General features: G+C 35.9%; 1 non-coding gene across 1 annotated transcript; it reads right to left on the bottom strand.

Annotated features, from left to right (window-relative positions):
* Positions 1 to 7,718: 7,718 nt before the first annotated feature.
* On the bottom strand, positions 7,719 to 7,789 carry Trnag-ccc. Its single transcript has one exon. It is a non-coding gene; the product is annotated as a tRNA-Gly (tRNA).
* Between the last annotated feature and the right edge of the window lie 885 nt (positions 7,790 to 8,674).

Raw genomic sequence — 8,674 nt, 5'->3', positions numbered from 1 at the left:
AAAATAGATTCTGAACTGTTACTCATTCAGTTTAACGAGAGCATCAATGTAGTCGGTTTAATATCTCAGAATTATGACTGTTATTCCCTGCTCAGTTAATGAATATTATAATTCACTGCGGGAAAAATAATTCTTAAATGCTTTTCAATTATCTACTGCGGTTTCTCATCTCTCCTGACCTGAATTTATAATTTCTTTAAAATAACGAATACCCGCAGTTAGTTATAGTAATCTGGCATCAACCATTTCACGATCTCTGGACCTATGATTATTTTTCATCTTTGAGTCCCGATTCATGGCATAGTAAGTCGTTCCAACGGATTGATGATTCTTCAATTCTTTTGATTCATTGAGAGTCACAAGAACCAAGTGATTGATTCACCCCTGAGACTTGATTCGTAAAGATTGAATCTCTGAAAGGAAAGACTGTCACCATCTCTGCATGCGACACAACGCATAGGAAAAAAAAGACTGCTGAATTTTCCTCAAAGGGAAAGACTAAAATTGTATATTTTTGAAACAGCAATTCAATTTAGCAAAAATATTCGATAAATGATACCGAATTTGACGGAAGGTCCCACGAAATTCATTCTTTGATTGACAGAGCTTCACATATCGTAAATCTCATGACATTCGTCAATGACAAGTCATGACAAGTCTCAAGTGAACTGACAAGATGTTTATCATTCTTCAAAGCCTATCAAAAGCTATCCCTACTCTCACTTCAGTTCAGGTAGATGGATATCAAACTTGTTATTGCATCAGCGATACTCAAATTTTAATAATAACATACGCCTTTATTCCATTTGTTTACATAAATCACAGCATGCAATAAGCATCAGCTATTGATGTAATGAAAATAGGCACCCCAGGAGACCACTCTTTTGGTGGGGTTCTATGCGATACATATAGCAGAAAACACATACAAAAATATCTGGGCATCAAGGCAAGTTTATGCACAGAAAAGTGTTCATCATTACATAATTTCAAAGCCATTGTATAATAACAACAAAATAGATACCATTTTACCAAACTATTTTATGGATGCTTCAATGGTTTTCAAGTCAATCCCTTGCCAAGAGTTTTAGAAACACTTTCAATATTCTCATGCGAAAACGATTATGAAACTGAAAAATTATGAAAAGCGTATGCAATAATTCGATGGCAACATAGATATTATTATGATAACATATATTATTTCCAATGCTTCAAAAATGATCTATTTAGGGATCATCCTATCAGGAAAGTATAGTCTTCTAAACCAATCAAGTGACAAACTTAACGAAAGTCGCGTTCCGAGTTCCATGGCCGATAATGACGTATCGCTGATGAAAGAAAATCGGGATGTTAAAATTGAGAAAAGTTTGAAATTAAAATGTTTTGAAATTCATATTAATCATAATGAAAAAAGAATTTGTTTTAATAAGTAGAGAGAAAATACATAAATTTAAATCCAATTCGATGAAATGCAATCGCAAATGAAGAACATTAAGAATAAATGCATCAAAATTAACACACCCAGTACTTTTAATTACTTATTAAATTGTAGTGACATTTCCAAAGGCAATTAAAGTCGAAAAAAGTAATCAGAACGAAATCTGTACGCGCATTTCAACAAATAGGCAAAGCCATGAGCACTGCAAGTAAAACCGGTAGGTCTTGATGAGAAGACGATATTTGTGAGCTTCAATTTCTTTCCAATGAACTCCATCACACTGTAATTATCCGTCGCGTAAACTGAAGAAGACCTAGGAAAATTTCTTCTCCTTTTTGAAGTTGATATAGCCGAAAAAAGGAGAAAAAGCTATACTTTCAAAGAATTTGTTCCCTAATTAATAGACATCCAACCCCTCCGGTGCGAACTGGGAATCATCGAAGTTACCTTGACGAGGGAGTCTGGAAAAATTTCACGCCGAGATCGCGAGACGTCTTGGAAACGTTTCAAAAGAAAAAAAAATCAAATTGAAAGCGCACGACGAAGGACTTTGATCACCAAGTAACGTGGGATCCCAGGGTATGAGGCAACGCGAAAAAGAAAAAGTTAAATGGCAACTTCGTAAAGAAGCCATCCAATTCTTCTTACTAGGGCTACTCCTTCAAGAAGATAGCTTGGAAATTTATCTAACAAGTACAAAGCTGTTTCCAACGCGACGTAAACGTGTACCTGGTGTATTTGTACGTTCCTCCACTTCAGAGGAAATACCGAATACTTTTTTCCTTAATTTTGGTTCAAAGGCATATTTTAAAAATAAAGAATTCCTAAAAATGAAAACTGCCCATCTAAAAGGATGCGAGCTACTTTAGAGCATCCGATGTCGGACATGAATGAGGAAATAAAAAAGCGATCACTAAGAAGACTTTTATGGTACCACCAAGTTTTAACACACCTTGTTCAATGGGAATAAAACTTGTGCTCGCATAACTTTAATTTTATGCAAGATTATAAATGACTTCATGAAGGATGGTTAGTAATTGTCACATACATTTCGTCATGCAAGCAATGATGTCCAATATATTTTAAAAAAAGATGAGAAAAGTGAAAACTGACGAGTTATAACGTAAATGTAATTCTTTTCCTTTCAAATTAAGATGTAGGTTCTACACCACGCGCCCTAATCATGCAAGGAATAGGAAAATATTCAGGGTAAAAATATTTCAGTCAGCAAAAAAGGACCTAATACTAGGACTAAAGGAGCTGCTAGAGACTCGGAATCGCAATGTTTTTATTTTTGGATGGCGTAAGTTTTGAACAAGCAGCGCATCTCTGTTCAAAGACAAAGACCTTTTTTGCTTACTAAAATATTTTTATCCTGAACTTCTTCCTATTCCCTGCATGATTAGGGCACGTTGGCGTACAACCTAAATCTTCATTTTATAGAAAAAGAATTACATTTATGTTTTAACTCGTCATTTTTCACTTATTCTCTTTCAAAAAAGGACATGATATTGAATCACTTATGAGCCACCAGGCTAGGGTGAGGGCGGCTCTTCTTAATGTGCATTCAAGAGATAGATGTATCGACCGGTCACATTTTGTCTTAGAGAGAGAGGAACTGCTCGTTCAAAACTTACGCCACCCAAAAATTAAAACATTGCGATTCCGTGTCTCTAGCAGCTACCAGTCTCAATCGATTAAGAACTGTGCAACGGTTTCTATAGGCCAATGGCAGTTTCTGACGAATAGCGCAGAATTCCGTCGTATTTGATTAAGTTTACGAATTTACTTTTTCTGTGCCGGATTCCATATGCCCGCTGCATATTGAAGGTGAGGTCGTATACGGGCGTTATAGCACATATATTTCACTTTTTCATACTCCCACAACACATTTGACGAATCCTAGCTTTTAAATAAAGAGTCCATAAGCGTATCTTGCGCCATACTTCCCCCAAACAGACAGCCCCACCATCAAATATTTACCACAAACTTTTCCCGAATTATTTATGCCTTTAAGAAGAGGTGCGAAGGATATTTTAAAAACTCGACAATTATTATAAAATGTTTTAATCATAAAGTAGATGAATGCATTTTATTAATACATATAAAATCATCTCCATCACAAATTTTGTATCACACACTATAAATTTTAAGAAAAATCATGAACCTTGATAACTTGGCGCCGAATTTATGATTCCTGAAAAGAATTAACAAAAAACGGGGATTAAAAAGTGATACCGAGAAAAATCGTTCCCATTTTTTGTCCATTTTCGTCTATTTACTTCGGAAAGCTCCTATGTATCATCATTTATGATCAAATGACGCTTTTGCAGAAGACCCTCAGCTCCAGTTTAATGAGCATTAAATCTTTAATTAATTGGCAACGATCGGATTTAGAAGCGATTTTGATATTTTTTTTAAATCTGCCCTATTAATTCCTCTAACAGCGTAGCCATTTAACCAAGCGTATACTATTTCATTAAAATTTAATACTGAAATCGGCTCCCATTTATTGCTATGATCCAGTAAAATGGCAGCGCGCATAAAATGTTCAATAATTAGATTCACATCATTAAATAGATAGGTCCCTCGGGGTTCAAAAAACAAAATCAATCTAGCAGTTAAAATATTTAAGTCACAGTAACCCAATCTTCAGCAATTCCCTTATTTTTCACAAAGGGCTATTTATAATATTTTATGATAAAACATATTCTTTCGAGTAAATTTAAATCTATATAATACAAATATTATATGATAATTGACTCGATAAATCTCATTGATATGTAAATTAAATGGATTATTATAATTAATGTCATGATTGAAACATTAGAATCTTCACTTTTTCATGTTTTTTTCGGAATTGTAAATTAGTGATTACGGAGGAATCACATGCTCTAAATTAAATGTGCACTTAGTATGTTCGTTCATTTGAAAAAGCATCGCATTGGCTTGGTAAAATAATACCAATTCCGATAGCAATCGAGTTGATGGGTTTAACTTTTTTTTAATAAGTCACATCATTGGCAAAGTTAAATGATATTTTTGAAGAAAAACATAGAGCAGAGGGAAGTTCGATTGAAATTTTCTTTGAAATAGATATAAAAAGATCATGAAGGCTAGCTGCTGGATTAGCATAATCTTTTGAAGGAAAATGGCATTTACAAACGCATTAGCACACTGAAACCACATCACATTTTCTCATTTTGGGCTTCTGATAGCACTCCTCGAACATATATAGTTTGTATGAAGTATTCTCCTAGAAAATACCTTTGTGACCTTCTGGGCAACAATTCTTTAGTAAAAGTTTATTATAAGTATTATAAATTTAATTATAAATAAAATAGTTTGAAATTCCAGGCTGGAGAAAAAATTCAAGAATAATTCATGCATAATTGCAAGGACTAGAAACTCCCGATTCTTCCCGGTATTACCGTTTATCGGACACCTTAACAGTGTTCAACTAATGTTAAATTTACTAAATTACGATTATGTAATGATGTAGCTATAGTATATCGCAAAACATTTTTCCGTGGAATATGATAAAGACATTAGCCGGCCAAACAAGAGCTGGCCTCTGTGAAGTCGTCGCAAACCGAAAGTCGCGGGTGCGAATCCCGTCTGGGTATGTGGCCTCCATACAGGGCGTGGGCGTTAGTGATCATCCGGCGTTGTTATTCGTTAGATTCCCCGCTATAAATATATTAAATCAAATCGATTGTTGGCGAGTTCACTTAGTGGAAATTCATTGTAATAAGACACAAACAGCTCTAGTAATTTACCGAGCAATTTATTTTCTAAACCGATTCCAACGCTCACATAATTATCAAGAGTTGCCTCAATAAAAAGCAGGTAGCCTGGTGTATATATATATTTCTGGGAGGTGTAGCTGGGAAAAATTTAGAAGTAGGAATGAGAGGTTTTTCGGTTGGGGACTCAATTTCCTAATAGAGGGGCAGTCAGGGTCATCAGACAAGGACTTTAAGGATTTCCCGGCGTATCAGGTGCAGAAAAGTTTCTCGGGTTTTCCACCGGTTGATATCGTCCATGTCTCCCGACGTTTCGAGCAGCGACTTGCTGATCATCCTCAGGGGAGGAAGATTTCATTCGGAAGCTCCCCTGAGGATGATCAGCATGTCGCGGATCGAAACGTCGGGAGACATGGACGGCATCAGCCGGTGGAATACCCGAGAAACTTTTCTGCAAGGATTTTAAGGGTTGAGGGACTCTAACCTAAAGGAAAGGTGAGTTCATCGACAGCACCACCTCTTTAACAAGACTTTATCCAAACAACTCAGAATGCACTCCTGTTTCAAAATTTTCCATAAAATCTAGTTTTTTACCTTCGACAAATACATGCAAATTTTTCAAAATCAGATGAATGGTAACAAGTATGCAAATTTTTTGCAAACATTATCAACAAAAAGGACCTAAAATTCTCTGCTTTCGGGGCGGTGAGCATAAACTAATTAACATAAAATCATTTATGTGAATGAATAAATTAATTGAATGAATGACTTTATTACTCCAACCTTGAATGTACACTTTTTTAACAACACAAAATTAATGAATCTTTAGGTAGCTTCAATGGTTAAAATAAAAAACCAGCATGGAAGCTACTATCTTAAAAATTAAATTCAAGGCAGGCCAGAGAACAAAAAGAAAGTATATATGATTTTTTGAAACATTATCATTATTGAACATATATGTGACAATAATTTACAATAAACAAGAACAAATTATAACATATGGACAGAAAAAAATAAATTTCCTTTTCCTCCTGTCACAAAAATATAAAAATAATATATACAAAATAATATATAATAATACGTATATTATTCACAAACACATCAAAAAAGAACATTTATATGATAATGGGATAACAACCAATCTTAGGCCATTTTACAAAATTTATTTATACTCTTTAACTCTTTGATCGAACAAGGTAATTTATTAAAAATCTTCAGCCCCAAATAAAGAAACAATCTTTTAAATAAAGAAAGATTAGGCTTAGGAACTAAAATTCACTGGAAAACGATAAACTATATTCAACCACGAACTCTTAGGCGCTCATCTTCATCGCCGAGGAAATCGTAGAGGAGGGATATGAGAGTAATGTTGTTCGACAAGCAATTCCTTGCACACTATCCCAGCTGACCACACATTTCCAGCCATCCATTCTCGCCCGGAACATCCAATCTTGCAAGCGGCCATCGCAAAAGGCGAAGATAATTACGGAGAATGACAAGCATAGGGATTAAAATAGCGCTTCTAGACCGCATATCCGGCTGCCAGCCGAGAACTCATTACAACTTTGCCCCGAAGGCAAAGCACCTAGTTCATCACCTAACCCTTCAATAAAGGGGGAAGGTCTGTTCCGTCACGTATAGAACCTCATATGCAAATGTAGATTGACTGAATCCAAGAGATTACCCATTTAAGACTTCGGTTCGGGACCCGTGGGATTTACTAATGGCGAACGAGTGAGATCATTTGAGGAAGTAGGTCGTGAAAGCGGGTGAAAACATCACAAACAGATAACTTATCTAAGAATTGGACTCAGAAAGGATTGCCGATTATTCACGCTGAATTTGTGTGATAGAAACGTTTCTGACACTTCGTCAAAATATAATGGCAAAGAATTCATCGTGCCAGAGTGAGCATCCTCGTATAGAAAAATAATGCATCATTAAATTATATTTTTAAAGCAAATAACGTTTTCATCGCGAAACATAAGGAATCTTGCATGATACCACTACACCAGCACTGCGCCAATGAAGTCGATCACAAAATAAACTTTTCCCCTCATAACATTTATGTTTTCCTCTAGGGCAATATTTCCCCAAAATTTTCAGCGTGGAATTATTCAAAAGTATACAATCCATGAAAAATCTGACATGTCAAAAAATACATTGTTAATCTCCTATCTTTTCTGTCTCGTCTTTTTTTAGCTTCTTATTTTGGTACAACATTTTTGTTCAATCAATTTTCCAGTGAACTTTGCTGTTAACAAGTTTGTTGTTTTGACTCTGTCCTTCTCGTTCCTTTAAATGATAGCAGCGCCGCTATCGGTTTTAGTGGCCATTTTTTAAATTAATGTCCATATTTTATTTTATCCACAGATAGATTAAAAAGGATCGCCACATGCGCACACGTCCTTAAAAATACTGCGTCCTTAAAAATTCGTGCATATTCAAGCAAAGGCAAAACTTGCCTACGGTTAGCTACAGAATATCCATGCGAGGTTAGGAAAACGGAAAGATATAAATGTGCTATGTAAAAATTTTACACTGCCCGGGAATCGAACCCGGGTCGCAAGAATGGGAATCTTGCATGATACCACTACACCAGCAGTGCCCCAGTTGCGTCGACCACAGAATAAGTTTCCCACCTTCAACATTTATATGTTCCTTTAGGGCAATATTTCCCAAACTGTGGCACGTTTGAAAACTGACGTGCAAATGTAAATAGACTTAATAGCGGGAAGAACTCACCAAACACTTAGGTTCCAGACCCATGAGAAGCGCCGACGTTGAACTCGCACGAGCATTTTAAGAAATAGGTCACGTATGCGCGATAAAACACGACGACCACGAATCTTTTCCATGACACCCGGGAATGATGCTAACCCTCCACGCTGAGCACTCCACCTATCGCAGTATTCCTGACGCTGCATCAACAAGTAAATTTACAGAATTCATCACGATGTATACATAGAAGAAAAAACAGCACGTTAATTACAATCTATTTAGTATAACTCAAGACTTCGGTAAACTTTCAGAGTAAACGTTGTGCTTACTCCAAGCAAGCAAAAAAAAGAAGCCAGTTCGAGGCCTCACCAAAAACTTGCGTAGGTTAACAGAGAGGGCTGTTTGCCTAAATTCTACGCTTAAAGGCAATAAATGAGCACATATAATAATCTCTATTGTGGGAAGTGATGAGATCAACATGCTCCTATGGGATAAACGTATTATGTCCCAGGTAGAATTAAATTTTTAACTAAAACAAAGCGTCAAAATATTGTTCCTCAATCTGACGTAAAGTTACCTACACACCAGCCTTTTTCCAAATCTGCGGACAGCAAACCACTTTTTGACCCATATTGTTAAGCATACGGGACCGATATCACAGTTTTTACATCTAATCCCAAATTACAAATTTTTCCGCCTTTTCTTCGTGTTTCTTTTGTCCTTTATTCATCCTCCTTCCTGCAGTTCCTCTATAATTCCAGGCAATCAGCTA

Source organism: Ischnura elegans, chromosome 9, assembly GCF_921293095.1.
Source record: "Ischnura elegans chromosome 9, ioIscEleg1.1, whole genome shotgun sequence".
Classification (NCBI taxonomy): Eukaryota; Metazoa; Arthropoda; class Insecta; order Odonata; family Coenagrionidae; genus Ischnura; species Ischnura elegans.
The sequence above is the reverse complement of the archived record's forward strand: the minus strand, read 5'-3'. Positions and strand labels throughout refer to the sequence as shown.